The following is a 27,693-nucleotide window of genomic DNA, read 5'->3' on the forward strand; positions in this document are numbered from 1 at the left end:
TCACTGCATCGGCTGCTCGCCTTTCAGCGTCCCTGTGTCTTATCAGACGAAGGTGACTGTGAAATTGGCAACGAGGCAGAGCTGAACGAACACATGCAAACAGCAACGTTCAATGTCAGCCGAAATAGCTCAGTTGGGAGAGCGTTAGACTGAAGATCTAAAGGTCCCTGGTTCGATCCCGGGTTTCGGCAGGTATTCGTTTTGATGCGACGCCAATGGAATTGCTCTGCGTTGGTGATAATGCAACTACAGCTGACAACAAAAATGACTCTCTGCTGTAGCAGTTCTGGTTGTCTAGTGCATGCCATAAGAGGAACTCACTAGAAAACTAACTCCCTTTGAAGGAAAAGAATCAAAAAAGCCCTACCGACTGCGTTCCTTTTTCTGTGTCAGGTGGTGAAGAACGTCTTCAACGGAACCGCGAAATGAGCGAAAACGTGGGAAACATTGCATTCGAAATGCTTGCGAATTTTCCAATTGCCCAGTGAGTGTCGACAAAACACGTCAATTCTCTGCTCCAACGTATGAGACGTAACAACTGGTGCAATTTGTTGTTGCATCGTGTGCCAGCAGTCTTCGATAGTGTGTTACGAGCTTAGCGCGATAAGTTTGCAGACAGCATTTAGGCGACGTTTTATTAGTAACGGCCCCATGCAACGATTGCACAACAGTAAAGGACATGAGTCAATGTACAGTTGTGCATCGTGGGAGGTCTCACACCGTCGTCCGAGCCCGGATAGCTCAGTCGGTAGAGCATTAGGCTTTTAACCTAAGGGTCCAGGGTTCAAGTCCCTGTCCGGGCGGAAATTTTAAAACTTTGGTAGCGATTCGTCTGGTAGCGGTGGAAACGCTACGGAAAATAATGCAGCTACGCCGTTTTCTGACACCACAGTGCTTCAAACGGTAGCATTTGCATGTGTCGGGACAACGCCGCGCTACCGGCAGTCGTGGCCGAGTGGTTAAGGCGTCTGACTCGAAATCAGATTCCCTATGGGAGCGTAGGTTCGAATCCTACCGGCTGCGTGCGATTTTGCGTAAAGAGAGGAGCAAAAATTTTCGCACACATGTGACATGCGTGGGCGAATGCGGGTGCAAACCAGTGACGCCATTCTCAACAAGACGAAAGTTTCCGTTTAAGAATACTGAGTTTCGCGACGACCGCTGCTTACTGTGGCCATCGGTTCACCTCGCACTGACGCTGGGACTGCAGAAAGCCGTCGCTGAGATCGTGAGTACACAGATGTGCTCGAAAGTGTTGGACAGAGCGAACATTCAATTCTTTTTAAGAATCGCAATTGAATCATTCGAGTGCGGCGAAGGCAGTGGTGCAGCGTTTCTTTTCTTAAGATCTCGCAGCTGCTTGGAGGTATGTCCATCGTTTTAAGACGACAGAAAACTAGCGTCAGCGGTGCGTCAGTGGGAAGTCGGTGAAGTCGCCATTGGAGCCATAAGCCAGTAATTACAACATGCGAATCACTCGCTCACCACGCAGCTGTACGATAATGCTCGTGCGTGGGCCCGCATAGCTGAGTCGGTAGAGCGTTAGGTTTTCAACCAAAGGGTCCTGGGTTCAAGTCCCTGTCTGGGCGAAAATTAATACACTTTCGTAACGGCTAATGGAAACCCTACAGGAAAGAGTGAGGCCACGCCGCTTTCTGCCATCAGATTGCTTCTAAAGATGGCCGTTTCACTTGTCGGGAGTCGCTTCTGCCACCGGCAGTCGTGGCCGAGTGGTTAAGGCGTCTGACTTGAAATCAGATTCCCTCTGGGAGCGTAGGTTCGAGTCCTGCCGACTGCGAAAATTTTCTCTCTCTCAAAAGATGGACGTTCAGGTGCATCCTAGCAGTTGCGTCACTACTAAACACATGGGTCACCAGTTATTTGATCCAGGGCGCAGCGTTACAGTCGCGCCCAGAAGCCGCAGCTCATCTCCTCGTCTCACAGCCGCCCACCGGGTGTTAGTACAAGTGTCGCCTCACTGGGCAGTGCAGATGTGTCCTTTTTAGCTTGCAGACGATGACGTGTAGCAATTTACGAGCTAACGCAAGTCGAATGTTTTACCGTGTGTATCTGCTAGATACTGCCTCTCATACGGTGGAGAGGCTCACTCCTTCTTGTGTCTCGTTCTCTGCACACGAGTTGCCCCTGACATCGACATAGCACGGGTTTTCTAGCGTCAGCGCGGCGTCACGTGAAGTCAGCGAAGTGAATATTACACGAGTCGAGTCGACATGTTTGCTTGTTACGATGATGGAAGCAGAAGAAATGTGTGTGGGACTTCACTGCATCGGCTGCTCGCCTTTCAGCGTCCCTGTGTCTTATCAGACGAAGGTGACTGTGAAATTGGCAACGAGGCAGAGCTGAACGAACACATGCAAACAGCAACGTTCAATGTCAGCCGAAATAGCTCAGTTGGGAGAGCGTTAGACTGAAGATCTAAAGGTCCCTGGTTCGATCCCGGGTTTCGGCAGGTATTCGTTTTGATGCGACGCCAATGGAATTGCTCTGCGTTGGTGATAATGCAACTACAGCTGACAACAAAAATGACTCTCTGCTGTAGCAGTTCTGGTTGTCTAGTGCATGCCATAAGAGGAACTCACTAGAAAACTAACTCCCTTTGAAGGAAAAGAATCAAAAAAGCCCTACCGACTGCGTTCCTTTTTCTGTGTCAGGTGGTGAAGAACGTCTTCAACGGAACCGCGAAATGAGCGAAAACGTGGGAAACATTGCATTCGAAATGCTTGCGAATTTTCCAATTGCCCAGTGAGTGTCGACAAAACACGTCAATTCTCTGCTCCAACGTATGAGACGTAACAACTGGTGCAATTTGTTGTTGCATCGTGTGCCAGCAGTCTTCGATAGTGTGTTACGAGCTTAGCGCGATAAGTTTGCAGACAGCATTTAGGCGACGTTTTATTAGTAACGGCCCCATGCAACGATTGCACAACAGTAAAGGACATGAGTCAATGTACAGTTGTGCATCGTGGGAGGTCTCACACCGTCGTCCGAGCCCGGATAGCTCAGTCGGTAGAGCATTAGGCTTTTAACCTAAGGGTCCAGGGTTCAAGTCCCTGTCCGGGCGGAAATTTTAAAACTTTGGTAGCGATTCGTCTGGTAGCGGTGGAAACGCTACGGAAAATAATGCAGCTACGCCGTTTTCTGACACCACAGTGCTTCAAACGGTAGCATTTGCATGTGTCGGGACAACGCCGCGCTACCGGCAGTCGTGGCCGAGTGGTTAAGGCGTCTGACTCGAAATCAGATTCCCTATGGGAGCGTAGGTTCGAATCCTACCGGCTGCGTGCGATTTTGCGTAAAGAGAGGAGCAAAAATTTTCGCACACATGTGACATGCGTGGGCGAATGCGGGTGCAAACCAGTGACGCCATTCTCAACAAGACGAAAGTTTCCGTTTAAGAATACTGAGTTTCGCGACGACCGCTGCTTACTGTGGCCATCGGTTCACCTCGCACTGACGCTGGGACTGCAGAAAGCCGTCGCTGAGATCGTGAGTACACAGATGTGCTCGAAAGTGTTGGACAGAGCGAACATTCAATTCTTTTTAAGAATCGCAATTGAATCATTCGAGTGCGGCGAAGGCAGTGGTGCAGCGTTTCTTTTCTTAAGATCTCGCAGCTGCTTGGAGGTATGTCCATCGTTTTAAGACGACAGAAAACTAGCGTCAGCGGTGCGTCAGTGGGAAGTCGGTGAAGTCGCCATTGGAGCCATAAGCCAGTAATTACAACATGCGAATCACTCGCTCACCACGCAGCTGTACGATAATGCTCGTGCGTGGGCCCGCATAGCTGAGTCGGTAGAGCGTTAGGTTTTCAACCAAAGGGTCCTGGGTTCAAGTCCCTGTCTGGGCGAAAATTAATACACTTTCGTAACGGCTAATGGAAACCCTACAGGAAAGAGTGAGGCCACGCCGCTTTCTGCCATCAGATTGCTTCTAAAGATGGCCGTTTCACTTGTCGGGAGTCGCTTCTGCCACCGGCAGTCGTGGCCGAGTGGTTAAGGCGTCTGACTTGAAATCAGATTCCCTCTGGGAGCGTAGGTTCGAGTCCTGCCGACTGCGAAAATTTTCTCTCTCTCAAAAGATGGACGTTCAGGTGCATCCTAGCAGTTGCGTCACTACTAAACACATGGGTCACCAGTTATTTGATCCAGGGCGCAGCGTTACAGTCGCGCCCAGAAGCCGCAGCTCATCTCCTCGTCTCACAGCCGCCCACCGGGTGTTAGTACAAGTGTCGCCTCACTGGGCAGTGCAGATGTGTCCTTTTTAGCTTGCAGACGATGACGTGTAGCAATTTACGAGCTAACGCAAGTCGAATGTTTTACCGTGTGTATCTGCTAGATACTGCCTCTCATACGGTGGAGAGGCTCACTCCTTCTTGTGTCTCGTTCTCTGCACACGAGTTGCCCCTGACATCGACATAGCACGGGTTTTCTAGCGTCAGCGCGGCGTCACGTGAAGTCAGCGAAGTGAATATTACACGAGTCGAGTCGACATGTTTGCTTGTTACGATGATGGAAGCAGAAGAAATGTGTGTGGGACTTCACTGCATCGGCTGCTCGCCTTTCAGCGTCCCTGTGTCTTATCAGACGAAGGTGACTGTGAAATTGGCAACGAGGCAGAGCTGAACGAACACATGCAAACAGCAACGTTCAATGTCAGCCGAAATAGCTCAGTTGGGAGAGCGTTAGACTGAAGATCTAAAGGTCCCTGGTTCGATCCCGGGTTTCGGCAGGTATTCGTTTTGATGCGACGCCAATGGAATTGCTCTGCGTTGGTGATAATGCAACTACAGCTGACAACAAAAATGACTCTCTGCTGTAGCAGTTCTGGTTGTCTAGTGCATGCCATAAGAGGAACTCACTAGAAAACTAACTCCCTTTGAAGGAAAAGAATCAAAAAAGCCCTACCGACTGCGTTCCTTTTTCTGTGTCAGGTGGTGAAGAACGTCTTCAACGGAACCGCGAAATGAGCGAAAACGTGGGAAACATTGCATTCGAAATGCTTGCGAATTTTCCAATTGCCCAGTGAGTGTCGACAAAACACGTCAATTCTCTGCTCCAACGTATGAGACGTAACAACTGGTGCAATTTGTTGTTGCATCGTGTGCCAGCAGTCTTCGATAGTGTGTTACGAGCTTAGCGCGATAAGTTTGCAGACAGCATTTAGGCGACGTTTTATTAGTAACGGCCCCATGCAACGATTGCACAACAGTAAAGGACATGAGTCAATGTACAGTTGTGCATCGTGGGAGGTCTCACACCGTCGTCCGAGCCCGGATAGCTCAGTCGGTAGAGCATTAGGCTTTTAACCTAAGGGTCCAGGGTTCAAGTCCCTGTCCGGGCGGAAATTTTAAAACTTTGGTAGCGATTCGTCTGGTAGCGGTGGAAACGCTACGGAAAATAATGCAGCTACGCCGTTTTCTGACACCACAGTGCTTCAAACGGTAGCATTTGCATGTGTCGGGACAACGCCGCGCTACCGGCAGTCGTGGCCGAGTGGTTAAGGCGTCTGACTCGAAATCAGATTCCCTATGGGAGCGTAGGTTCGAATCCTACCGGCTGCGTGCGATTTTGCGTAAAGAGAGGAGCAAAAATTTTCGCACACATGTGACATGCGTGGGCGAATGCGGGTGCAAACCAGTGACGCCATTCTCAACAAGACGAAAGTTTCCGTTTAAGAATACTGAGTTTCGCGACGACCGCTGCTTACTGTGGCCATCGGTTCACCTCGCACTGACGCTGGGACTGCAGAAAGCCGTCGCTGAGATCGTGAGTACACAGATGTGCTCGAAAGTGTTGGACAGAGCGAACATTCAATTCTTTTTAAGAATCGCAATTGAATCATTCGAGTGCGGCGAAGGCAGTGGTGCAGCGTTTCTTTTCTTAAGATCTCGCAGCTGCTTGGAGGTATGTCCATCGTTTTAAGACGACAGAAAACTAGCGTCAGCGGTGCGTCAGTGGGAAGTCGGTGAAGTCGCCATTGGAGCCATAAGCCAGTAATTACAACATGCGAATCACTCGCTCACCACGCAGCTGTACGATAATGCTCGTGCGTGGGCCCGCATAGCTGAGTCGGTAGAGCGTTAGGTTTTCAACCAAAGGGTCCTGGGTTCAAGTCCCTGTCTGGGCGAAAATTAATACACTTTCGTAACGGCTAATGGAAACCCTACAGGAAAGAGTGAGGCCACGCCGCTTTCTGCCATCAGATTGCTTCTAAAGATGGCCGTTTCACTTGTCGGGAGTCGCTTCTGCCACCGGCAGTCGTGGCCGAGTGGTTAAGGCGTCTGACTTGAAATCAGATTCCCTCTGGGAGCGTAGGTTCGAGTCCTGCCGACTGCGAAAATTTTCTCTCTCTCAAAAGATGGACGTTCAGGTGCATCCTAGCAGTTGCGTCACTACTAAACACATGGGTCACCAGTTATTTGATCCAGGGCGCAGCGTTACAGTCGCGCCCAGAAGCCGCAGCTCATCTCCTCGTCTCACAGCCGCCCACCGGGTGTTAGTACAAGTGTCGCCTCACTGGGCAGTGCAGATGTGTCCTTTTTAGCTTGCAGACGATGACGTGTAGCAATTTACGAGCTAACGCAAGTCGAATGTTTTACCGTGTGTATCTGCTAGATACTGCCTCTCATACGGTGGAGAGGCTCACTCCTTCTTGTGTCTCGTTCTCTGCACACGAGTTGCCCCTGACATCGACATAGCACGGGTTTTCTAGCGTCAGCGCGGCGTCACGTGAAGTCAGCGAAGTGAATATTACACGAGTCGAGTCGACATGTTTGCTTGTTACGATGATGGAAGCAGAAGAAATGTGTGTGGGACTTCACTGCATCGGCTGCTCGCCTTTCAGCGTCCCTGTGTCTTATCAGACGAAGGTGACTGTGAAATTGGCAACGAGGCAGAGCTGAACGAACACATGCAAACAGCAACGTTCAATGTCAGCCGAAATAGCTCAGTTGGGAGAGCGTTAGACTGAAGATCTAAAGGTCCCTGGTTCGATCCCGGGTTTCGGCAGGTATTCGTTTTGATGCGACGCCAATGGAATTGCTCTGCGTTGGTGATAATGCAACTACAGCTGACAACAAAAATGACTCTCTGCTGTAGCAGTTCTGGTTGTCTAGTGCATGCCATAAGAGGAACTCACTAGAAAACTAACTCCCTTTGAAGGAAAAGAATCAAAAAAGCCCTACCGACTGCGTTCCTTTTTCTGTGTCAGGTGGTGAAGAACGTCTTCAACGGAACCGCGAAATGAGCGAAAACGTGGGAAACATTGCATTCGAAATGCTTGCGAATTTTCCAATTGCCCAGTGAGTGTCGACAAAACACGTCAATTCTCTGCTCCAACGTATGAGACGTAACAACTGGTGCAATTTGTTGTTGCATCGTGTGCCAGCAGTCTTCGATAGTGTGTTACGAGCTTAGCGCGATAAGTTTGCAGACAGCATTTAGGCGACGTTTTATTAGTAACGGCCCCATGCAACGATTGCACAACAGTAAAGGACATGAGTCAATGTACAGTTGTGCATCGTGGGAGGTCTCACACCGTCGTCCGAGCCCGGATAGCTCAGTCGGTAGAGCATTAGGCTTTTAACCTAAGGGTCCAGGGTTCAAGTCCCTGTCCGGGCGGAAATTTTAAAACTTTGGTAGCGATTCGTCTGGTAGCGGTGGAAACGCTACGGAAAATAATGCAGCTACGCCGTTTTCTGACACCACAGTGCTTCAAACGGTAGCATTTGCATGTGTCGGGACAACGCCGCGCTACCGGCAGTCGTGGCCGAGTGGTTAAGGCGTCTGACTCGAAATCAGATTCCCTATGGGAGCGTAGGTTCGAATCCTACCGGCTGCGTGCGATTTTGCGTAAAGAGAGGAGCAAAAATTTTCGCACACATGTGACATGCGTGGGCGAATGCGGGTGCAAACCAGTGACGCCATTCTCAACAAGACGAAAGTTTCCGTTTAAGAATACTGAGTTTCGCGACGACCGCTGCTTACTGTGGCCATCGGTTCACCTCGCACTGACGCTGGGACTGCAGAAAGCCGTCGCTGAGATCGTGAGTACACAGATGTGCTCGAAAGTGTTGGACAGAGCGAACATTCAATTCTTTTTAAGAATCGCAATTGAATCATTCGAGTGCGGCGAAGGCAGTGGTGCAGCGTTTCTTTTCTTAAGATCTCGCAGCTGCTTGGAGGTATGTCCATCGTTTTAAGACGACAGAAAACTAGCGTCAGCGGTGCGTCAGTGGGAAGTCGGTGAAGTCGCCATTGGAGCCATAAGCCAGTAATTACAACATGCGAATCACTCGCTCACCACGCAGCTGTACGATAATGCTCGTGCGTGGGCCCGCATAGCTGAGTCGGTAGAGCGTTAGGTTTTCAACCAAAGGGTCCTGGGTTCAAGTCCCTGTCTGGGCGAAAATTAATACACTTTCGTAACGGCTAATGGAAACCCTACAGGAAAGAGTGAGGCCACGCCGCTTTCTGCCATCAGATTGCTTCTAAAGATGGCCGTTTCACTTGTCGGGAGTCGCTTCTGCCACCGGCAGTCGTGGCCGAGTGGTTAAGGCGTCTGACTTGAAATCAGATTCCCTCTGGGAGCGTAGGTTCGAGTCCTGCCGACTGCGAAAATTTTCTCTCTCTCAAAAGATGGACGTTCAGGTGCATCCTAGCAGTTGCGTCACTACTAAACACATGGGTCACCAGTTATTTGATCCAGGGCGCAGCGTTACAGTCGCGCCCAGAAGCCGCAGCTCATCTCCTCGTCTCACAGCCGCCCACCGGGTGTTAGTACAAGTGTCGCCTCACTGGGCAGTGCAGATGTGTCCTTTTTAGCTTGCAGACGATGACGTGTAGCAATTTACGAGCTAACGCAAGTCGAATGTTTTACCGTGTGTATCTGCTAGATACTGCCTCTCATACGGTGGAGAGGCTCACTCCTTCTTGTGTCTCGTTCTCTGCACACGAGTTGCCCCTGACATCGACATAGCACGGGTTTTCTAGCGTCAGCGCGGCGTCACGTGAAGTCAGCGAAGTGAATATTACACGAGTCGAGTCGACATGTTTGCTTGTTACGATGATGGAAGCAGAAGAAATGTGTGTGGGACTTCACTGCATCGGCTGCTCGCCTTTCAGCGTCCCTGTGTCTTATCAGACGAAGGTGACTGTGAAATTGGCAACGAGGCAGAGCTGAACGAACACATGCAAACAGCAACGTTCAATGTCAGCCGAAATAGCTCAGTTGGGAGAGCGTTAGACTGAAGATCTAAAGGTCCCTGGTTCGATCCCGGGTTTCGGCAGGTATTCGTTTTGATGCGACGCCAATGGAATTGCTCTGCGTTGGTGATAATGCAACTACAGCTGACAACAAAAATGACTCTCTGCTGTAGCAGTTCTGGTTGTCTAGTGCATGCCATAAGAGGAACTCACTAGAAAACTAACTCCCTTTGAAGGAAAAGAATCAAAAAAGCCCTACCGACTGCGTTCCTTTTTCTGTGTCAGGTGGTGAAGAACGTCTTCAACGGAACCGCGAAATGAGCGAAAACGTGGGAAACATTGCATTCGAAATGCTTGCGAATTTTCCAATTGCCCAGTGAGTGTCGACAAAACACGTCAATTCTCTGCTCCAACGTATGAGACGTAACAACTGGTGCAATTTGTTGTTGCATCGTGTGCCAGCAGTCTTCGATAGTGTGTTACGAGCTTAGCGCGATAAGTTTGCAGACAGCATTTAGGCGACGTTTTATTAGTAACGGCCCCATGCAACGATTGCACAACAGTAAAGGACATGAGTCAATGTACAGTTGTGCATCGTGGGAGGTCTCACACCGTCGTCCGAGCCCGGATAGCTCAGTCGGTAGAGCATTAGGCTTTTAACCTAAGGGTCCAGGGTTCAAGTCCCTGTCCGGGCGGAAATTTTAAAACTTTGGTAGCGATTCGTCTGGTAGCGGTGGAAACGCTACGGAAAATAATGCAGCTACGCCGTTTTCTGACACCACAGTGCTTCAAACGGTAGCATTTGCATGTGTCGGGACAACGCCGCGCTACCGGCAGTCGTGGCCGAGTGGTTAAGGCGTCTGACTCGAAATCAGATTCCCTATGGGAGCGTAGGTTCGAATTCTACCGGCTGCGTGCGATTTTGCGTAAAGAGAGGAGCAAAAATTTTCGCACACATGTGACATGCGTGGGCGAATGCGGGTGCAAACCAGTGACGCCATTCTCAACAAGACGAAAGTTTCCGTTTAAGAATACTGAGTTTCGCGACGACCGCTGCTTACTGTGGCCATCGGTTCACCTCGCACTGACGCTGGGACTGCAGAAAGCCGTCGCTGAGATCGTGAGTACACAGATGTGCTCGAAAGTGTTGGACAGAGCGAACATTCAATTCTTTTTAAGAATCGCAATTGAATCATTCGAGTGCGGCGAAGGCAGTGGTGCAGCGTTTCTTTTCTTAAGATCTCGCAGCTGCTTGGAGGTATGTCCATCGTTTTAAGACGACAGAAAACTAGCGTCAGCGGTGCGTCAGTGGGAAGTCGGTGAAGTCGCCATTGGAGCCATAAGCCAGTAATTACAACATGCGAATCACTCGCTCACCACGCAGCTGTACGATAATGCTCGTGCGTGGGCCCGCATAGCTGAGTCGGTAGAGCGTTAGGTTTTCAACCAAAGGGTCCTGGGTTCAAGTCCCTGTCTGGGCGAAAATTAATACACTTTCGTAACGGCTAATGGAAACCCTACAGGAAAGAGTGAGGCCACGCCGCTTTCTGCCATCAGATTGCTTCTAAAGATGGCCGTTTCACTTGTCGGGAGTCGCTTCTGCCACCGGCAGTCGTGGCCGAGTGGTTAAGGCGTCTGACTTGAAATCAGATTCCCTCTGGGAGCGTAGGTTCGAGTCCTGCCGACTGCGAAAATTTTCTCTCTCTCAAAAGATGGACGTTCAGGTGCATCCTAGCAGTTGCGTCACTACTAAACACATGGGTCACCAGTTATTTGATCCAGGGCGCAGCGTTACAGTCGCGCCCAGAAGCCGCAGCTCATCTCCTCGTCTCACAGCCGCCCACCGGGTGTTAGTACAAGTGTCGCCTCACTGGGCAGTGCAGATGTGTCCTTTTTAGCTTGCAGACGATGACGTGTAGCAATTTACGAGCTAACGCAAGTCGAATGTTTTACCGTGTGTATCTGCTAGATACTGCCTCTCATACGGTGGAGAGGCTCACTCCTTCTTGTGTCTCGTTCTCTGCACACGAGTTGCCCCTGACATCGACATAGCACGGGTTTTCTAGCGTCAGCGCGGCGTCACGTGAAGTCAGCGAAGTGAATATTACACGAGTCGAGTCGACATGTTTGCTTGTTACGATGATGGAAGCAGAAGAAATGTGTGTGGGACTTCACTGCATCGGCTGCTCGCCTTTCAGCGTCCCTGTGTCTTATCAGACGAAGGTGACTGTGAAATTGGCAACGAGGCAGAGCTGAACGAACACATGCAAACAGCAACGTTCAATGTCAGCCGAAATAGCTCAGTTGGGAGAGCGTTAGACTGAAGATCTAAAGGTCCCTGGTTCGATCCCGGGTTTCGGCAGGTATTCGTTTTGATGCGACGCCAATGGAATTGCTCTGCGTTGGTGATAATGCAACTACAGCTGACAACAAAAATGACTCTCTGCTGTAGCAGTTCTGGTTGTCTAGTGCATGCCATAAGAGGAACTCACTAGAAAACTAACTCCCTTTGAAGGAAAAGAATCAAAAAAGCCCTACCGACTGCGTTCCTTTTTCTGTGTCAGGTGGTGAAGAACGTCTTCAACGGAACCGCGAAATGAGCGAAAACGTGGGAAACATTGCATTCGAAATGCTTGCGAATTTTCCAATTGCCCAGTGAGTGTCGACAAAACACGTCAATTCTCTGCTCCAACGTATGAGACGTAACAACTGGTGCAATTTGTTGTTGCATCGTGTGCCAGCAGTCTTCGATAGTGTGTTACGAGCTTAGCGCGATAAGTTTGCAGACAGCATTTAGGCGACGTTTTATTAGTAACGGCCCCATGCAACGATTGCACAACAGTAAAGGACATGAGTCAATGTACAGTTGTGCATCGTGGGAGGTCTCACACCGTCGTCCGAGCCCGGATAGCTCAGTCGGTAGAGCATTAGGCTTTTAACCTAAGGGTCCAGGGTTCAAGTCCCTGTCCGGGCGGAAATTTTAAAACTTTGGTAGCGATTCGTCTGGTAGCGGTGGAAACGCTACGGAAAATAATGCAGCTACGCCGTTTTCTGACACCACAGTGCTTCAAACGGTAGCATTTGCATGTGTCGGGACAACGCCGCGCTACCGGCAGTCGTGGCCGAGTGGTTAAGGCGTCTGACTCGAAATCAGATTCCCTATGGGAGCGTAGGTTCGAATCCTACCGGCTGCGTGCGATTTTGCGTAAAGAGAGGAGCAAAAATTTTCGCACACATGTGACATGCGTGGGCGAATGCGGGTGCAAACCAGTGACGCCATTCTCAACAAGACGAAAGTTTCCGTTTAAGAATACTGAGTTTCGCGACGACCGCTGCTTACTGTGGCCATCGGTTCACCTCGCACTGACGCTGGGACTGCAGAAAGCCGTCGCTGAGATCGTGAGTACACAGATGTGCTCGAAAGTGTTGGACAGAGCGAACATTCAATTCTTTTTAAGAATCGCAATTGAATCATTCGAGTGCGGCGAAGGCAGTGGTGCAGCGTTTCTTTTCTTAAGATCTCGCAGCTGCTTGGAGGTATGTCCATCGTTTTAAGACGACAGAAAACTAGCGTCAGCGGTGCGTCAGTGGGAAGTCGGTGAAGTCGCCATTGGAGCCATAAGCCAGTAATTACAACATGCGAATCACTCGCTCACCACGCAGCTGTACGATAATGCTCGTGCGTGGGCCCGCATAGCTGAGTCGGTAGAGCGTTAGGTTTTCAACCAAAGGGTCCTGGGTTCAAGTCCCTGTCTGGGCGAAAATTAATACACTTTCGTAACGGCTAATGGAAACCCTACAGGAAAGAGTGAGGCCACGCCGCTTTCTGCCATCAGATTGCTTCTAAAGATGGCCGTTTCACTTGTCGGGAGTCGCTTCTGCCACCGGCAGTCGTGGCCGAGTGGTTAAGGCGTCTGACTTGAAATCAGATTCCCTCTGGGAGCGTAGGTTCGAGTCCTGCCGACTGCGAAAATTTTCTCTCTCTCAAAAGATGGACGTTCAGGTGCATCCTAGCAGTTGCGTCACTACTAAACACATGGGTCACCAGTTATTTGATCCAGGGCGCAGCGTTACAGTCGCGCCCAGAAGCCGCAGCTCATCTCCTCGTCTCACAGCCGCCCACCGGGTGTTAGTACAAGTGTCGCCTCACTGGGCAGTGCAGATGTGTCCTTTTTAGCTTGCAGACGATGACGTGTAGCAATTTACGAGCTAACGCAAGTCGAATGTTTTACCGTGTGTATCTGCTAGATACTGCCTCTCATACGGTGGAGAGGCTCACTCCTTCTTGTGTCTCGTTCTCTGCACACGAGTTGCCCCTGACATCGACATAGCACGGGTTTTCTAGCGTCAGCGCGGCGTCACGTGAAGTCAGCGAAGTGAATATTACACGAGTCGAGTCGACATGTTTGCTTGTTACGATGATGGAAGCAGAAGAAATGTGTGTGGGACTTCACTGCATCGGCTGCTCGCCTTTCAGCGTCCCTGTGTCTTATCAGACGAAGGTGACTGTGAAATTGGCAACGAGGCAGAGCTGAACGAACACATGCAAACAGCAACGTTCAATGTCAGCCGAAATAGCTGAGTTGGGAGAGCGTTAGACTGAAGATCTAAAGGTCCCTGGTTCGATCCCGGGTTTCGGCAGGTATTCGTTTTGATGCGACGCCAATGGAATTGCTCTGCGTTGGTGATAATGCAACTACAGCTGACAACAAAAATGACTCTCTGCTGTAGCAGTTCTGGTTGTCTAGTGCATGCCATAAGAGGAACTCACTAGAAAACTAACTCCCTTTGAAGGAAAAGAATCAAAAAAGCCCTACCGACTGCGTTCCTTTTTCTGTGTCAGGTGGTGAAGAACGTCTTCAACGGAACCGCGAAATGAGCGAAAACGTGGGAAACATTGCATTCGAAATGCTTGCGAATTTTCCAATTGCCCAGTGAGTGTCGACAAAACACGTCAATTCTCTGCTCCAACGTATGAGACGTAACAACTGGTGCAATTTGTTGTTGCATCGTGTGCCAGCAGTCTTCGATAGTGTGTTACGAGCTTAGCGCGATAAGTTTGCAGACAGCATTTAGGCGACGTTTTATTAGTAACGGCCCCATGCAACGATTGCACAACAGTAAAGGACATGAGTCAATGTACAGTTGTGCATCGTGGGAGGTCTCACACCGTCGTCCGAGCCCGGATAGCTCAGTCGGTAGAGCATTAGGCTTTTAACCTAAGGGTCCAGGGTTCAAGTCCCTGTCCGGGCGGAAATTTTAAAACTTTGGTAGCGATTCGTCTGGTAGCGGTGGAAACGCTACGGAAAATAATGCAGCTACGCCGTTTTCTGACACCACAGTGCTTCAAACGGTAGCATTTGCATGTGTCGGGACAACGCCGCGCTACCGGCAGTCGTGGCCGAGTGGTTAAGGCGTCTGACTCGAAATCAGATTCCCTATGGGAGCGTAGGTTCGAATCCTACCGGCTGCGTGCGATTTTGCGTAAAGAGAGGAGCAAAAATTTTCGCACACATGTGACATGCGTGGGCGAATGCGGGTGCAAACCAGTGACGCCATTCTCAACAAGACGAAAGTTTCCGTTTAAGAATACTGAGTTTCGCGACGACCGCTGCTTACTGTGGCCATCGGTTCACCTCGCACTGACGCTGGGACTGCAGAAAGCCGTCGCTGAGATCGTGAGTACACAGATGTGCTCGAAAGTGTTGGACAGAGCGAACATTCAATTCTTTTTAAGAATCGCAATTGAATCATTCGAGTGCGGCGAAGGCAGTGGTGCAGCGTTTCTTTTCTTAAGATCTCGCAGCTGCTTGGAGGTATGTCCATCGTTTTAAGACGACAGAAAACTAGCGTCAGCGGTGCGTCAGTGGGAAGTCGGTGAAGTCGCCATTGGAGCCATAAGCCAGTAATTACAACATGCGAATCACTCGCTCACCACGCAGCTGTACGATAATGCTCGTGCGTGGGCCCGCATAGCTGAGTCGGTAGAGCGTTAGGTTTTCAACCAAAGGGTCCTGGGTTCAAGTCCCTGTCTGGGCGAAAATTAATACACTTTCGTAACGGCTAATGGAAACCCTACAGGAAAGAGTGAGGCCACGCCGCTTTCTGCCATCAGATTGCTTCTAAAGATGGCCGTTTCACTTGTCGGGAGTCGCTTCTGCCACCGGCAGTCGTGGCCGAGTGGTTAAGGCGTCTGACTTGAAATCAGATTCCCTCTGGGAGCGTAGGTTCGAGTCCTGCCGACTGCGAAAATTTTCTCTCTCTCAAAAGATGGACGTTCAGGTGCATCCTAGCAGTTGCGTCACTACTAAACACATGGGTCACCAGTTATTTGATCCAGGGCGCAGCGTTACAGTCGCGCCCAGAAGCCGCAGCTCATCTCCTCGTCTCACAGCCGCCCACCGGGTGTTAGTACAAGTGTCGCCTCACTGGGCAGTGCAGATGTGTCCTTTTTAGCTTGCAGACGATGACGTGTAGCAATTTACGAGCTAACGCAAGTCGAATGTTTTACCGTGTGTATCTGCTAGATACTGCCTCTCATACGGTGGAGAGGCTCACTCCTTCTTGTGTCTCGTTCTCTGCACACGAGTTGCCCCTGACATCGACATAGCACGGGTTTTCTAGCGTCAGCGCGGCGTCACGTGAAGTCAGCGAAGTGAATATTACACGAGTCGAGTCGACATGTTTGCTTGTTACGATGATGGAAGCAGAAGAAATGTGTGTGGGACTTCACTGCATCGGCTGCTCGCCTTTCAGCGTCCCTGTGTCTTATCAGACGAAGGTGACTGTGAAATTGGCAACGAGGCAGAGCTGAACGAACACATGCAAACAGCAACGTTCAATGTCAGCCGAAATAGCTCAGTTGGGAGAGCGTTAGACTGAAGATCTAAAGGTCCCTGGTTCGATCCCGGGTTTCGGCAGGTATTCGTTTTGATGCGACGCCAATGGAATTGCTCTGCGTTGGTGATAATGCAACTACAGCTGACAACAAAAATGACTCTCTGCTGTAGCAGTTCTGGTTGTCTAGTGCATGCCATAAGAGGAACTCACTAGAAAACTAACTCCCTTTGAAGGAAAAGAATCAAAAAAGCCCTACCGACTGCGTTCCTTTTTCTGTGTCAGGTGGTGAAGAACGTCTTCAACGGAACCGCGAAATGAGCGAAAACGTGGGAAACATTGCATTCGAAATGCTTGCGAATTTTCCAATTGCCCAGTGAGTGTCGACAAAACACGTCAATTCTCTGCTCCAACGTATGAGACGTAACAACTGGTGCAATTTGTTGTTGCATCGTGTGCCAGCAGTCTTCGATAGTGTGTTACGAGCTTAGCGCGATAAGTTTGCAGACAGCATTTAGGCGACGTTTTATTAGTAACGGCCCCATGCAACGATTGCACAACAGTAAAGGACATGAGTCAATGTACAGTTGTGCATCGTGGGAGGTCTCACACCGTCGTCCGAGCCCGGATAGCTCAGTCGGTAGAGCATTAGGCTTTTAACCTAAGGGTCCAGGGTTCAAGTCCCTGTCCGGGCGGAAATTTTAAAACTTTGGTAGCGATTCGTCTGGTAGCGGTGGAAACGCTACGGAAAATAATGCAGCTACGCCGTTTTCTGACACCACAGTGCTTCAAACGGTAGCATTTGCATGTGTCGGGACAACGCCGCGCTACCGGCAGTCGTGGCCGAGTGGTTAAGGCGTCTGACTCGAAATCAGATTCCCTGTGGGAGCGTAGGTTCGAATCCTACCGGCTGCGTGCGATTTTGCGTAAAGAGAGGAGCAAAAATTTTCGCACACATGTGACATGCGTGGGCGAATGCGGGTGCAAACCAGTGACGCCATTCTCAACAAGACGAAAGTTTCCGTTTAAGAATACTGAGTTTCGCGACGACCGCTGCTTACTGTGGCCATCGGTTCACCTCGCACTGACGCTGGGACTGCAGAAAGCCGTCGCTGAGATCGTGAGTACACAGATGTGCTCGAAAGTGTTGGACAGAGCGAACATTCAATTCTTTTTAAGAATCGCAATTGAATCATTCGAGTGCGGCGAAGGCAGTGGTGCAGCGTTTCTTTTCTTAAGATCTCGCAGCTGCTTGGAGGTATGTCCATCGTTTTAAGACGACAGAAAACTAGCGTCAGCGGTGCGTCAGTGGGAAGTCGGTGAAGTCGCCATTGGAGCCATAAGCCAGTAATTACAACATGCGAATCACTCGCTCACCACGCAGCTGTACGATAATGCTCGTGCGTGGGCCCGCATAGCTGAGTCGGTAGAGCGTTAGGTTTTCAACCAAAGGGTCCTGGGTTCAAGTCCCTGTCTGGGCGAAAATTAATACACTTTCGTAACGGCTAATGGAAACCCTACAGGAAAGAGTGAGGCCACGCCGCTTTCTGCCATCAGATTGCTTCTAAAGATGGCCGTTTCACTTGTCGGGAGTCGCTTCTGCCACCGGCAGTCGTGGCCGAGTGGTTAAGGCGTCTGACTTGAAATCAGATTCCCTCTGGGAGCGTAGGTTCGAGTCCTGCCGACTGCGAAAATTTTCTCTCTCTCAAAAGATGGACGTTCAGGTGCATCCTAGCAGTTGCGTCACTACTAAACACATGGGTCACCAGTTATTTGATCCAGGGCGCAGCGTTACAGTCGCGCCCAGAAGCCGCAGCTCATCTCCTCGTCTCACAGCCGCCCACCGGGTGTTAGTACAAGTGTCGCCTCACTGGGCAGTGCAGATGTGTCCTTTTTAGCTTGCAGACGATGACGTGTAGCAATTTACGAGCTAACGCAAGTCGAATGTTTTACCGTGTGTATCTGCTAGATACTGCCTCTCATACGGTGGAGAGGCTCACTCCTTCTTGTGTCTCGTTCTCTGCACACGAGTTGCCCCTGACATCGACATAGCACGGGTTTTCTAGCGTCAGCGCGGCGTCACGTGAAGTCAGCGAAGTGAATATTACACGAGTCGAGTCGACATGTTTGCTTGTTACGATGATGGAAGCAGAAGAAATGTGTGTGGGACTTCACTGCATCGGCTGCTCGCCTTTCAGCGTCCCTGTGTCTTATCAGACGAAGGTGACTGTGAAATTGGCAACGAGGCAGAGCTGAACGAACACATGCAAACAGCAACGTCCAATGTCAGCCGAAATAGCTCAGTTGGGAGAGCGTTAGACTGAAGATCTAAAGGTCCCTGGTTCGATCCCGGGTTTCGGCAGGTATTCGTTTTGATGCGACGCCAATGGAATTGCTCTGCGTTGGTGATAATGCAACTACAGCTGACAACAAAAATGACTCTCTGCTGTAGCAGTTCTGGTTGTCTAGTGCATGCCATAAGAGGAACTCACTAGAAAACTAACTCCCTTTGAAGGAAAAGAATCAAAAAAGCCCTACCGACTGCGTTCCTTTTTCTGTGTCAGGTGGTGAAGAACGTCTTCAACGGAACCGCGAAATGAGCGAAAACGTGGGAAACATTGCATTCGAAATGCTTGCGAATTTTCCAATTGCCCAGTGAGTGTCGACAAAACACGTCAATTCTCTGCTCCAACGTATGAGACGTAACAACTGGTGCAATTTGTTGTTGCATCGTGTGCCAGCAGTCTTCGATAGTGTGTTACGAGCTTAGCGCGATAAGTTTGCAGACAGCATTTAGGCGACGTTTTATTAGTAACGGCCCCATGCAACGATTGCACAACAGTAAAGGACATGAGTCAATGTACAGTTGTGCATCGTGGGAGGTCTCACACCGTCGTCCGAGCCCGGATAGCTCAGTCGGTAGAGCATTAGGCTTTTAACCTAAGGGTCCAGGGTTCAAGTCCCTGTCCGGGCGGAAATTTTAAAACTTTGGTAGCGATTCGTCTGGTAGCGGTGGAAACGCTACGGAAAATAATGCAGCTACGCCGTTTTCTGACACCACAGTGCTTCAAACGGTAGCATTTGCATGTGTCGGGACAACGCCGCGCTACCGGCAGTCGTGGCCGAGTGGTTAAGGCGTCTGACTCGAAATCAGATTCCCTATGGGAGCGTAGGTTCGAATCCTACCGGCTGCGTGCGATTTTGCGTAAAGAGAGGAGCAAAAATTTTCGCACACATGTGACATGCGTGGGCGAATGCGGGTGCAAACCAGTGACGCCATTCTCAACAAGACGAAAGTTTCCGTTTAAGAATACTGAGTTTCGCGACGACCGCTGCTTACTGTGGCCATCGGTTCACCTCGCACTGACGCTGGGACTGCAGAAAGCCGTCGCTGAGATCGTGAGTACACAGATGTGCTCGAAAGTGTTGGACAGAGCGAACATTCAATTCTTTTTAAGAATCGCAATTGAATCATTCGAGTGCGGCGAAGGCAGTGGTGCAGCGTTTCTTTTCTTAAGATCTCGCAGCTGCTTGGAGGTATGTCCATCGTTTTAAGACGACAGAAAACTAGCGTCAGCGGTGCGTCAGTGGGAAGTCGGTGAAGTCGCCATTGGAGCCATAAGCCAGTAATTACAACATGCGAATCACTCGCTCACCACGCAGCTGTACGATAATGCTCGTGCGTGGGCCCGCATAGCTGAGTCGGTAGAGCGTTAGGTTTTCAACCAAAGGGTCCTGGGTTCAAGTCCCTGTCTGGGCGAAAATTAATACACTTTCGTAACGGCTAATGGAAACCCTACAGGAAAGAGTGAGGCCACGCCGCTTTCTGCCATCAGATTGCTTCTAAAGATGGCCGTTTCACTTGTCGGGAGTCGCTTCTGCCACCGGCAGTCGTGGCCGAGTGGTTAAGGCGTCTGACTTGAAATCAGATTCCCTCTGGGAGCGTAGGTTCGAGTCCTGCCGACTGCGAAAATTTTCTCTCTCTCAAAAGATGGACGTTCAGGTGCATCCTAGCAGTTGCGTCACTACTAAACACATGGGTCACCAGTTATTTGATCCAGGGCGCAGCGTTACAGTCGCGCCCAGAAGCCGCAGCTCATCTCCTCGTCTCACAGCCGCCCACCGGGTGTTAGTACAAGTGTCGCCTCACTGGGCAGTGCAGATGTGTCCTTTTTAGCTTGCAGACGATGACGTGTAGCAATTTACGAGCTAACGCAAGTCGAATGTTTTACCGTGTGTATCTGCTAGATACTGCCTCTCATACGGTGGAGAGGCTCACTCCTTCTTGTGTCTCGTTCTCTGCACACGAGTTGCCCCTGACATCGACATAGCACGGGTTTTCTAGCGTCAGCGCGGCGTCACGTGAAGTCAGCGAAGTGAATATTACACGAGTCGAGTCGACATGTTTGCTTGTTACGATGATGGAAGCAGAAGAAATGTGTGTGGGACTTCACTGCATCGGCTGCTCGCCTTTCAGCGTCCCTGTGTCTTATCAGACGAAGGTGACTGTGAAATTGGCAACGAGGCAGAGCTGAACGAACACATGCAAACAGCAACGTTCAATGTCAGCCGAAATAGCTCAGTTGGGAGAGCGTTAGACTGAAGATCTAAAGGTCCCTGGTTCGATCCCGGGTTTCGGCAGGTATTCGTTTTGATGCGACGCCAATGGAATTGCTCTGCGTTGGTGATAATGCAACTACAGCTGACAACAAAAATGACTCTCTGCTGTAGCAGTTCTGGTTGTCTAGTGCATGCCATAAGAGGAACTCACTAGAAAACTAACTCCCTTTGAAGGAAAAGAATCAAAAAAGCCCTACCGACTGCGTTCCTTTTTCTGTGTCAGGTGGTGAAGAACGTCTTCAACGGAACCGCGAAATGAGCGAAAACGTGGGAAACATTGCATTCGAAATGCTTGCGAATTTTCCAATTGCCCAGTGAGTGTCGACAAAACACGTCAATTCTCTGCTCCAACGTATGAGACGTAACAACTGGTGCAATTTGTTGTTGCATCGTGTGCCAGCAGTCTTCGATAGTGTGTTACGAGCTTAGCGCGATAAGTTTGCAGACAGCATTTAGGCGACGTTTTATTAGTAACGGCCCCATGCAACGATTGCACAACAGTAAAGGACATGAGTCAATGTACAGTTGTGCATCGTGGGAGGTCTCACACCGTCGTCCGAGCCCGGATAGCTCAGTCGGTAGAGCATTAGGCTTTTAACCTAAGGGTCCAGGGTTCAAGTCCCTGTCCGGGCGGAAATTTTAAAACTTTGGTAGCGATTCGTCTGGTAGCGGTGGAAACGCTACGGAAAATAATGCAGCTACGCCGTTTTCTGACACCACAGTGCTTCAAACGGTAGCATTTGCATGTGTCGGGACAACGCCGCGCTACCGGCAGTCGTGGCCGAGTGGTTAAGGCGTCTGACTCGAAATCAGATTCCCTGTGGGAGCGTAGGTTCGAATCCTACCGGCTGCGTGCGATTTTGCGTAAAGAGAGGAGCAAAAATTTTCGCACACATGTGACATGCGTGGGCGAATGCGGGTGCAAACCAGTGACGCCATTCTCAACAAGACGAAAGTTTCCGTTTAAGAATACTGAGTTTCGCGACGACCGCTGCTTACTGTGGCCATCGGTTCACCTCGCACTGACGCTGGGACTGCAGAAAGCCGTCGCTGAGATCGTGAGTACACAGATGTGCTCGAAAGTGTTGGACAGAGCGAACATTCAATTCTTTTTAAGAATCGCAATTGAATCATTCGAGTGCGGCGAAGGCAGTGGTGCAGCGTTTCTTTTCTTAAGATCTCGCAGCTGCTTGGAGGTATGTCCATCGTTTTAAGACGACAGAAAACTAGCGTCAGCGGTGCGTCAGTGGGAAGTCGGTGAAGTCGCCATTGGAGCCATAAGCCAGTAATTACAACATGCGAATCACTCGCTCACCACGCAGCTGTACGATAATGCTCGTGCGTGGGCCCGCATAGCTGAGTCGGTAGAGCGTTAGGTTTTCAACCAAAGGGTCCTGGGTTCAAGTCCCTGTCTGGGCGAAAATTAATACACTTTCGTAACGGCTAATGGAAACCCTACAGGAAAGAGTGAGGCCACGCCGCTTTCTGCCATCAGATTGCTTCTAAAGATGGCCGTTTCACTTGTCGGGAGTCGCTTCTGCCACCGGCAGTCGTGGCCGAGTGGTTAAGGCGTCTGACTTGAAATCAGATTCCCTCTGGGAGCGTAGGTTCGAGTCCTGCCGACTGCGAAAATTTTCTCTCTCTCAAAAGATGGACGTTCAGGTGCATCCTAGCAGTTGCGTCACTACTAAACACATGGGTCACCAGTTATTTGATCCAGGGCGCAGCGTTACAGTCGCGCCCAGAAGCCGCAGCTCATCTCCTCGTCTCACAGCCGCCCACCGGGTGTTAGTACAAGTGTCGCCTCACTGGGCAGTGCAGATGTGTCCTTTTTAGCTTGCAGACGATGACGTGTAGCAATTTACGAGCTAACGCAAGTCGAATGTTTTACCGTGTGTATCTGCTAGATACTGCCTCTCATACGGTGGAGAGGCTCACTCCTTCTTGTGTCTCGTTCTCTGCACACGAGTTGCCCCTGACATCGACATAGCACGGGTTTTCTAGCGTCAGCGCGGCGTCACGTGAAGTCAGCGAAGTGAATATTACACGAGTCGAGTCGACATGTTTGCTTGTTACGATGATGGAAGCAGAAGAAATGTGTGTGGGACTTCACTGCATCGGCTGCTCGCCTTTCAGCGTCCCTGTGTCTTATCAGACGAAGGTGACTGTGAAATTGGCAACGAGGCAGAGCTGAACGAACACATGCAAACAGCAACGTTCAATGTCAGCCGAAATAGCTCAGTTGGGAGAGCGTTAGACTGAAGATCTAAAGGTCCCTGGTTCGATCCCGGGTTTCGGCAGGTATTCGTTTTGATGCGACGCCAATGGAATTGCTCTGCGTTGGTGATAATGCAACTACAGCTGACAACAAAAATGACTCTCTGCTGTAGCAGTTCTGGTTGTCTAGTGCATGCCATAAGAGGAACTCACTAGAAAACTAACTCCCTTTGAAGGAAAAGAATCAAAAAAGCCCTACCGACTGCGTTCCTTTTTCTGTGTCAGGTGGTGAAGAACGTCTTCAACGGAACCGCGAAATGAGCGAAAACGTGGGAAACATTGCATTCGAAATGCTTGCGAATTTTCCAATTGCCCAGTGAGTGTCGACAAAACACGTCAATTCTCTGCTCCAACGTATGAGACGTAACAACTGGTGCAATTTGTTGTTGCATCGTGTGCCAGCAGTCTTCGATAGTGTGTTACGAGCTTAGCGCGATAAGTTTGCAGACAGCATTTAGGCGACGTTTTATTAGTAACGGCCCCATGCAACGATTGCACAACAGTAAAGGACATGAGTCAATGTACAGTTGTGCATCGTGGGAGGTCTCACACCGTCGTCCGAGCCCGGATAGCTCAGTCGGTAGAGCATTAGGCTTTTAACCTAAGGGTCCAGGGTTCAAGTCCCTGTCCGGGCGGAAATTTTAAAACTTTGGTAGCGATTCGTCTGGTAGCGGTGGAAACGCTACGGAAAATAATGCAGCTACGCCGTTTTCTGACACCACAGTGCTTCAAACGGTAGCATTTGCATGTGTCGGGACAACGCCGCGCTACCGGCAGTCGTGGCCGAGTGGTTAAGGCGTCTGACTCGAAATCAGATTCCCTATGGGAGCGTAGGTTCGAATCCTACCGGCTGCGTGCGATTTTGCGTAAAGAGAGGACCAAAAATTTTCGCACACATGTGACATGCGTGGGCGAATGCGGGTGCAAACCAGTGACGCCATTCTCAACAAGACGAAAGTTTCCGTTTAAGAATACTGAGTTTCGCGACGACCGCTGCTTACTGTGGCCATCGGTTCACCTCGCACTGACGCTGGGACTGCAGAAAGCCGTCGCTGAGATCGTGAGTACACAGATGTGCTCGAAAGTGTTGGACAGAGCGAACATTCAATTCTTTTTAAGAATCGCAATTGAATCATTCGAGTGCGGCGAAGGCAGTGGTGCAGCGTTTCTTTTCTTAAGATCTCGCAGCTGCTTGGAGGTATGTCCATCGTTTTAAGACGACAGAAAACTAGCGTCAGCGGTGCGTCAGTGGGAAGTCGGTGAAGTCGCCATTGGAGCCATAAGCCAGTAATTACAACATGCGAATCACTCGCTCACCACGCAGCTGTACGATAATGCTCGTGCGTGGGCCCGCATAGCTGAGTCGGTAGAGCGTTAGGTTTTCAACCAAAGGGTCCTGGGTTCAAGTCCCTGTCTGGGCGAAAATTAATACACTTTCGTAACGGCTAATGGAAACCCTACAGGAAAGAGTGAGGCCACGCCGCTTTCTGCCATCAGATTGCTTCTAAAGATGGCCGTTTCACTTGTCGGGAGTCGCTTCTGCCACCGGCAGTCGTGGCCGAGTGGTTAAGGCGTCTGACTTGAAATCAGATTCCCTCTGGGAGCGTAGGTTCGAGTCCTGCCGACTGCGAAAATTTTCTCTCTCTCAAAAGATGGACGTTCAGGTGCATCCTAGCAGTTGCGTCACTACTAAACACATGGGTCACCAGTTATTTGATCCAGGGCGCAGCGTTACAGTCGCGCCCAGAAGCCGCAGCTCATCTCCTCGTCTCACAGCCGCCCACCGGGTGTTAGTACAAGTGTCGCCTCACTGGGCAGTGCAGATGTGTCCTTTTTAGCTTGCAGACGATGACGTGTAGCAATTTACGAGCTAACGCAAGTCGAATGTTTTACCGTGTGTATCTGCTAGATACTGCCTCTCATACGGTGGAGAGGCTCACTCCTTCTTGTGTCTCGTTCTCTGCACACGAGTTGCCCCTGACATCGACATAGCACGGGTTTTCTAGCGTCAGCGCGGCGTCACGTGAAGTCAGCGAAGTGAATATTACACGAGTCGAGTCGACATGTTTGCTTGTTACGATGATGGAAGCAGAAGAAATGTGTGTGGGACTTCACTGCATCGGCTGCTCGCCTTTCAGCGTCCCTGTGTCTTATCAGACGAAGGTGACTGTGAAATTGGCAACGAGGCAGAGCTGAACGAACACATGCAAACAGCAACGTTCAATGTCAGCCGAAATAGCTCAGTTGGGAGAGCGTTAGACTGAAGATCTAAAGGTCCCTGGTTCGATCCCGGGTTTCGGCAGGTATTCGTTTTGATGCGACGCCAATGGAATTGCTCTGCGTTGGTGATAATGCAACTACAGCTGACAACAAAAATGACTCTCTGCTGTAGCAGTTCTGGTTGTCTAGTGCATGCCATAAGAGGAACTCACTAGAAAACTAACTCCCTTTGAAGGAAAAGAATCAAAAAAGCCCTACCGACTGCGTTCCTTTTTCTGTGTCAGGTGGTGAAGAACGTCTTCAACGGAACCGCGAAATGAGCGAAAACGTGGGAAACATTGCATTCGAAATGCTTGCGAATTTTCCAATTGCCCAGTGAGTGTCGACAAAACACGTCAATTCTCTGCTCCAACGTATGAGACGTAACAACTGGTGCAATTTGTTGTTGCATCGTGTGCCAGCAGTCTTCGATAGTGTGTTACGAGCTTAGCGCGATAAGTTTGCAGACAGCATTTAGGCGACGTTTTATTAGTAACGGCCCCATGCAACGATTGCACAACAGTAAAGGACATGAGTCAATGTACAGTTGTGCATCGTGGGAGGTCTCACACCGTCGTCCGAGCCCGGATAGCTCAGTCGGTAGAGCATTAGGCTTTTAACCTAAGGGTCCAGGGTTCAAGTCCCTGTCCGGGCGGAAATTTTAAAACTTTGGTAGCGATTCGTCTGGTAGCGGTGGAAACGCTACGGAAAATAATGCAGCTACGCCGTTTTCTGACACCACAGTGCTTCAAACGGTAGCATTTGCATGTGTCGGGACAACGCCGCGCTACCGGCAGTCGTGGCCGAGTGGTTAAGGCGTCTGACTCGAAATCAGATTCCCTATGGGAGCGTAGGTTCGAATCCTACCGGCTGCGTGCGATTTTGCGTAAAGAGAGGAGCAAAAATTTTCGCACACATGTGACATGCGTGGGCGAATGCGGGTGCAAACCAGTGACGCCATTCTCAACAAGACGAAAGTTTCCGTTTAAGAATACTGAGTTTCGCGACGACCGCTGCTTACTGTGGCCATCGGTTCACCTCGCACTGACGCTGGGACTGCAGAAAGCCGTCGCTGAGATCGTGAGTACACAGATGTGCTCGAAAGTGTTGGACAGAGCGAACATTCAATTCTTTTTAAGAATCGCAATTGAATCATTCGAGTGCGGCGAAGGCAGTGGTGCAGCGTTTCTTTTCTTAAGATCTCGCAGCTGCTTGGAGGTATGTCCATCGTTTTAAGACGACAGAAAACTAGCGTCAGCGGTGCGTCAGTGGGAAGTCGGTGAAGTCGCCATTGGAGCCATAAGCCAGTAATTACAACATGCGAATCACTCGCTCACCACGCAGCTGTACGATAATGCTCGTGCGTGGGCCCGCATAGCTGAGTCGGTAGAGCGTTAGGTTTTCAACCAAAGGGTCCTGGGTTCAAGTCCCTGTCTGGGCGAAATTAATACACTTTCGTAACGGCTAATGGAAACCCTACAGGAAAGAGTGAGGCCACGCCGCTTTCTGCCATCAGATTGCTTCTAAAGATGGCGGTTTCACTTGTCGGGAGTCGCTTCTGCCACCGGCAGTCGTGGCCGAGTGGTTAAGGCGTCTGACTTGAAATCAGATTCCCTCTGGGAGCGTAGGTTCGAGTCCTGCCGACTGCGAAAATTTTCTCTCTCTCAAAAGATGGACGTTCAGGTGCATCCTAGCAGTTGCGTCACTACTAAACACATGGGTCACCAGTTATTTGATCAGGGCGCAGCGTTACAGTCGCGCCCAGAAGCCGCAGCTCATCTCCTCGTCTCACAGCCGCCCACCGGGTGTTAGTACAAGTGTCGCCTCACTGGGCAGTGCAGATGTGTCCTTTTTAGCTTGCAGACGATGACGTGTAGCAATTTACGAGCTAACGCAAGTCGAATGTTTTACCGTGTGTATCTGCTAGATACTGCCTCTCATACGGTGGAGAGGCTCACTCCTTCTTGTGTCTCGTTCTCTGCACACGAGTTGCCCCTGACATCGACATAGCACGGGTTTTCTAGCGTCAGCGCGGCGTCACGTGAAGTCAGCGAAGTGAATATTACACGAGTCGAGTCGACATGTTTGCTTGTTACGATGATGGAAGCAGAAGAAATGTGTGTGGGACTTCACTGTATCGGCTGCTCGCCTTTCAGCGTCCCTGTGTCTTATCAGACGAAGGTGACTGTGAAATTGGCAACGAGGCAGAGCTGAACGAACACATGCAAACAGCAACGTTCAATGTCAGCCGAAATAGCTCAGTTGGGAGAGCGTTAGACTGAAGATCTAAAGGTCCCTGGTTCGATCCCGGGTTTCGGCAGGTATTCGTTTTGATGCGACGCCAATGGAATTGCTCTGCGTTGGTGATAATGCAACTACAGCTGACAACAAAAATGACTCTCTGCTGTAGCAGTTCTGGTTGTCTAGTGCATGCCATAAGAGGAACTCACTAGAAAAACTAACTCCCTTTGAAGGA

The 27,693-nt window shown here is 50.2% G+C and overlaps 49 non-coding genes across 49 annotated transcripts; all 49 read left to right on the forward strand.

The window, feature by feature from the left end:
- Positions 1-118: 118 nt before the first annotated feature.
- On the forward strand, positions 119-191 carry Trnaf-gaa. Its single transcript has one exon. It is a non-coding gene; the product is annotated as a tRNA-Phe (tRNA).
- A 539-nt stretch (positions 192-730) lies between these two features.
- Trnak-uuu lies at positions 731-803 on the forward strand. The gene has a single exon. It is a non-coding gene; the product is annotated as a tRNA-Lys (tRNA).
- Positions 804-941: 138 nt separating this feature from the next.
- Trnas-cga lies at positions 942-1,023 on the forward strand. Its single transcript has one exon. It is a non-coding gene; the product is annotated as a tRNA-Ser (tRNA).
- Positions 1,024-1,716: 693 nt separating this feature from the next.
- Positions 1,717-1,798, forward strand: Trnas-uga. Its single transcript has one exon. It is a non-coding gene; the product is annotated as a tRNA-Ser (tRNA).
- A 599-nt stretch (positions 1,799-2,397) lies between these two features.
- On the forward strand, positions 2,398-2,470 carry Trnaf-gaa. The gene has a single exon. It is a non-coding gene; the product is annotated as a tRNA-Phe (tRNA).
- A 539-nt stretch (positions 2,471-3,009) lies between these two features.
- Positions 3,010-3,082, forward strand: Trnak-uuu. The gene has a single exon. It is a non-coding gene; the product is annotated as a tRNA-Lys (tRNA).
- A 138-nt stretch (positions 3,083-3,220) lies between these two features.
- Trnas-cga lies at positions 3,221-3,302 on the forward strand. The gene has a single exon. It is a non-coding gene; the product is annotated as a tRNA-Ser (tRNA).
- A 693-nt stretch (positions 3,303-3,995) lies between these two features.
- Positions 3,996-4,077, forward strand: Trnas-uga. Its single transcript has one exon. It is a non-coding gene; the product is annotated as a tRNA-Ser (tRNA).
- Positions 4,078-4,676: 599 nt separating this feature from the next.
- Positions 4,677-4,749, forward strand: Trnaf-gaa. Its single transcript has one exon. It is a non-coding gene; the product is annotated as a tRNA-Phe (tRNA).
- A 539-nt stretch (positions 4,750-5,288) lies between these two features.
- On the forward strand, positions 5,289-5,361 carry Trnak-uuu. The gene has a single exon. It is a non-coding gene; the product is annotated as a tRNA-Lys (tRNA).
- A 138-nt stretch (positions 5,362-5,499) lies between these two features.
- On the forward strand, positions 5,500-5,581 carry Trnas-cga. Its single transcript has one exon. It is a non-coding gene; the product is annotated as a tRNA-Ser (tRNA).
- Positions 5,582-6,274: 693 nt separating this feature from the next.
- On the forward strand, positions 6,275-6,356 carry Trnas-uga. The gene has a single exon. It is a non-coding gene; the product is annotated as a tRNA-Ser (tRNA).
- A 599-nt stretch (positions 6,357-6,955) lies between these two features.
- Trnaf-gaa lies at positions 6,956-7,028 on the forward strand. The gene has a single exon. It is a non-coding gene; the product is annotated as a tRNA-Phe (tRNA).
- Positions 7,029-7,567: 539 nt separating this feature from the next.
- On the forward strand, positions 7,568-7,640 carry Trnak-uuu. Its single transcript has one exon. It is a non-coding gene; the product is annotated as a tRNA-Lys (tRNA).
- A 138-nt stretch (positions 7,641-7,778) lies between these two features.
- Positions 7,779-7,860, forward strand: Trnas-cga. Its single transcript has one exon. It is a non-coding gene; the product is annotated as a tRNA-Ser (tRNA).
- A 693-nt stretch (positions 7,861-8,553) lies between these two features.
- Trnas-uga lies at positions 8,554-8,635 on the forward strand. Its single transcript has one exon. It is a non-coding gene; the product is annotated as a tRNA-Ser (tRNA).
- A 599-nt stretch (positions 8,636-9,234) lies between these two features.
- Trnaf-gaa lies at positions 9,235-9,307 on the forward strand. Its single transcript has one exon. It is a non-coding gene; the product is annotated as a tRNA-Phe (tRNA).
- Positions 9,308-9,846: 539 nt separating this feature from the next.
- Positions 9,847-9,919, forward strand: Trnak-uuu. The gene has a single exon. It is a non-coding gene; the product is annotated as a tRNA-Lys (tRNA).
- Positions 9,920-10,057: 138 nt separating this feature from the next.
- On the forward strand, positions 10,058-10,139 carry Trnas-cga. Its single transcript has one exon. It is a non-coding gene; the product is annotated as a tRNA-Ser (tRNA).
- Positions 10,140-10,832: 693 nt separating this feature from the next.
- Trnas-uga lies at positions 10,833-10,914 on the forward strand. The gene has a single exon. It is a non-coding gene; the product is annotated as a tRNA-Ser (tRNA).
- Positions 10,915-11,513: 599 nt separating this feature from the next.
- Trnaf-gaa lies at positions 11,514-11,586 on the forward strand. The gene has a single exon. It is a non-coding gene; the product is annotated as a tRNA-Phe (tRNA).
- Positions 11,587-12,125: 539 nt separating this feature from the next.
- Trnak-uuu lies at positions 12,126-12,198 on the forward strand. The gene has a single exon. It is a non-coding gene; the product is annotated as a tRNA-Lys (tRNA).
- Positions 12,199-12,336: 138 nt separating this feature from the next.
- Trnas-cga lies at positions 12,337-12,418 on the forward strand. Its single transcript has one exon. It is a non-coding gene; the product is annotated as a tRNA-Ser (tRNA).
- Positions 12,419-13,111: 693 nt separating this feature from the next.
- Trnas-uga lies at positions 13,112-13,193 on the forward strand. Its single transcript has one exon. It is a non-coding gene; the product is annotated as a tRNA-Ser (tRNA).
- A 599-nt stretch (positions 13,194-13,792) lies between these two features.
- Positions 13,793-13,865, forward strand: Trnaf-gaa. Its single transcript has one exon. It is a non-coding gene; the product is annotated as a tRNA-Phe (tRNA).
- Positions 13,866-14,404: 539 nt separating this feature from the next.
- Positions 14,405-14,477, forward strand: Trnak-uuu. The gene has a single exon. It is a non-coding gene; the product is annotated as a tRNA-Lys (tRNA).
- Positions 14,478-14,615: 138 nt separating this feature from the next.
- On the forward strand, positions 14,616-14,697 carry Trnas-cga. The gene has a single exon. It is a non-coding gene; the product is annotated as a tRNA-Ser (tRNA).
- A 693-nt stretch (positions 14,698-15,390) lies between these two features.
- On the forward strand, positions 15,391-15,472 carry Trnas-uga. Its single transcript has one exon. It is a non-coding gene; the product is annotated as a tRNA-Ser (tRNA).
- Positions 15,473-16,071: 599 nt separating this feature from the next.
- On the forward strand, positions 16,072-16,144 carry Trnaf-gaa. The gene has a single exon. It is a non-coding gene; the product is annotated as a tRNA-Phe (tRNA).
- A 539-nt stretch (positions 16,145-16,683) lies between these two features.
- On the forward strand, positions 16,684-16,756 carry Trnak-uuu. Its single transcript has one exon. It is a non-coding gene; the product is annotated as a tRNA-Lys (tRNA).
- Positions 16,757-16,894: 138 nt separating this feature from the next.
- Positions 16,895-16,976, forward strand: Trnas-cga. The gene has a single exon. It is a non-coding gene; the product is annotated as a tRNA-Ser (tRNA).
- A 693-nt stretch (positions 16,977-17,669) lies between these two features.
- On the forward strand, positions 17,670-17,751 carry Trnas-uga. Its single transcript has one exon. It is a non-coding gene; the product is annotated as a tRNA-Ser (tRNA).
- Positions 17,752-18,350: 599 nt separating this feature from the next.
- Positions 18,351-18,423, forward strand: Trnaf-gaa. Its single transcript has one exon. It is a non-coding gene; the product is annotated as a tRNA-Phe (tRNA).
- A 539-nt stretch (positions 18,424-18,962) lies between these two features.
- On the forward strand, positions 18,963-19,035 carry Trnak-uuu. Its single transcript has one exon. It is a non-coding gene; the product is annotated as a tRNA-Lys (tRNA).
- Positions 19,036-19,173: 138 nt separating this feature from the next.
- On the forward strand, positions 19,174-19,255 carry Trnas-cga. The gene has a single exon. It is a non-coding gene; the product is annotated as a tRNA-Ser (tRNA).
- A 693-nt stretch (positions 19,256-19,948) lies between these two features.
- On the forward strand, positions 19,949-20,030 carry Trnas-uga. The gene has a single exon. It is a non-coding gene; the product is annotated as a tRNA-Ser (tRNA).
- A 599-nt stretch (positions 20,031-20,629) lies between these two features.
- Positions 20,630-20,702, forward strand: Trnaf-gaa. The gene has a single exon. It is a non-coding gene; the product is annotated as a tRNA-Phe (tRNA).
- Positions 20,703-21,241: 539 nt separating this feature from the next.
- Positions 21,242-21,314, forward strand: Trnak-uuu. Its single transcript has one exon. It is a non-coding gene; the product is annotated as a tRNA-Lys (tRNA).
- A 138-nt stretch (positions 21,315-21,452) lies between these two features.
- Trnas-cga lies at positions 21,453-21,534 on the forward strand. Its single transcript has one exon. It is a non-coding gene; the product is annotated as a tRNA-Ser (tRNA).
- A 693-nt stretch (positions 21,535-22,227) lies between these two features.
- On the forward strand, positions 22,228-22,309 carry Trnas-uga. The gene has a single exon. It is a non-coding gene; the product is annotated as a tRNA-Ser (tRNA).
- Positions 22,310-22,908: 599 nt separating this feature from the next.
- Positions 22,909-22,981, forward strand: Trnaf-gaa. The gene has a single exon. It is a non-coding gene; the product is annotated as a tRNA-Phe (tRNA).
- Positions 22,982-23,520: 539 nt separating this feature from the next.
- On the forward strand, positions 23,521-23,593 carry Trnak-uuu. Its single transcript has one exon. It is a non-coding gene; the product is annotated as a tRNA-Lys (tRNA).
- A 138-nt stretch (positions 23,594-23,731) lies between these two features.
- On the forward strand, positions 23,732-23,813 carry Trnas-cga. The gene has a single exon. It is a non-coding gene; the product is annotated as a tRNA-Ser (tRNA).
- A 693-nt stretch (positions 23,814-24,506) lies between these two features.
- On the forward strand, positions 24,507-24,588 carry Trnas-uga. Its single transcript has one exon. It is a non-coding gene; the product is annotated as a tRNA-Ser (tRNA).
- Positions 24,589-25,187: 599 nt separating this feature from the next.
- On the forward strand, positions 25,188-25,260 carry Trnaf-gaa. The gene has a single exon. It is a non-coding gene; the product is annotated as a tRNA-Phe (tRNA).
- Positions 25,261-25,799: 539 nt separating this feature from the next.
- Trnak-uuu lies at positions 25,800-25,872 on the forward strand. The gene has a single exon. It is a non-coding gene; the product is annotated as a tRNA-Lys (tRNA).
- Positions 25,873-26,010: 138 nt separating this feature from the next.
- On the forward strand, positions 26,011-26,092 carry Trnas-cga. Its single transcript has one exon. It is a non-coding gene; the product is annotated as a tRNA-Ser (tRNA).
- Positions 26,093-26,784: 692 nt separating this feature from the next.
- Positions 26,785-26,866, forward strand: Trnas-uga. Its single transcript has one exon. It is a non-coding gene; the product is annotated as a tRNA-Ser (tRNA).
- Positions 26,867-27,464: 598 nt separating this feature from the next.
- Trnaf-gaa lies at positions 27,465-27,537 on the forward strand. The gene has a single exon. It is a non-coding gene; the product is annotated as a tRNA-Phe (tRNA).
- Positions 27,538-27,693: the final 156 nt, after the last annotated feature.

This window comes from Schistocerca piceifrons, unplaced genomic scaffold (genome assembly GCF_021461385.2).
Source record: "Schistocerca piceifrons isolate TAMUIC-IGC-003096 unplaced genomic scaffold, iqSchPice1.1 HiC_scaffold_267, whole genome shotgun sequence".
Lineage (NCBI taxonomy): Eukaryota > Metazoa > Arthropoda > Insecta > Orthoptera > Acrididae > Schistocerca > Schistocerca piceifrons.